This window comes from Bison bison, unplaced genomic scaffold, assembly GCF_000754665.1.
Source record: "Bison bison bison isolate TAMUID 2011002044 unplaced genomic scaffold, Bison_UMD1.0 scf7180017864317, whole genome shotgun sequence".
In the NCBI taxonomy this organism is placed as follows: Eukaryota; Metazoa; Chordata; class Mammalia; order Artiodactyla; family Bovidae; genus Bison; species Bison bison.
In genome coordinates this window covers 1,475,742-1,476,434 of record NW_011494889.1, presented here as the reverse complement: position 1 = coordinate 1,476,434, position 693 = coordinate 1,475,742, and the positions used below count along the sequence as shown (strand labels likewise).

Here is a 693-nt window from a genome sequence, read left to right as displayed (position 1 = left end):
CGACTCTGTGCAACCCCAGAGATGGCAGCCCACCAGGCTCCCCCGTCCCTGGGATTCTCCAGGCAAGAACACTGGAGTGGGTTGCCATTTCCTTCTCCAATGCATGAAAGAGAAAAGTGAAAGTGAAGTCGCTCAGTCGTGTCCGACTCTTAGCGACCCCATGGACTGCAGCCTACCAGGATCCTCCGTCTATGGGATTTTCCAGGCAAGAGTGCTGGAGTGGGGTGCCATTGCCTTCTCCGATAGTTGCGTGTGTTATACAGTAAATCCCTGTGGTTTATTCAGTGCATTTTGACAGTGGTCTGCACCTATGTAATCACTACCTCAGTCAAGATGTAGAGTATTTACATCACTCTGGAGAGTGCCCTCTTACTTTTCCTTTTTTTTTTTCTGCCAGTACCCAGCCCTTCCCCAACTCAGATAACCACTGTCGTGATTCCACCAACACTGATTAATTTGCCTGTTCCTGAACTTCAGGTAAGGAGAATGTTCAGTTGATCTTTTGCATCTGACTTCTTTGACTTATAATTGTTTGAGATTCTCCACAGTGTCACATCTCTCTCAGTGTTCGTTTTTTTCACTGCCTTGTATGGATTGCCCACAATTTATTTATCCTGTCTCCCTTGGAGGTTTGTTGTTTCCAACAAACTGGCTTGTTTCCAGTTACTTGCTACTGTGAATAAAGCAACCATG

General features: G+C 46.2%; 1 protein-coding gene across 1 annotated transcript in view; it reads left to right on the top strand.

The window, feature by feature from the left end:
- Positions 1-461, top strand: part of TLR5 (toll-like receptor 5) — a 35,235-nt gene extending 34,774 nt beyond the window's left edge. The window contains exon 4 of the transcript XR_826369.1: positions 398-461. The gene's annotated coding sequence lies outside the window, so the exon portion shown is untranslated. The remainder of the gene's footprint in view (positions 1-397) is intronic.
- Positions 462-693: the final 232 nt, after the last annotated feature.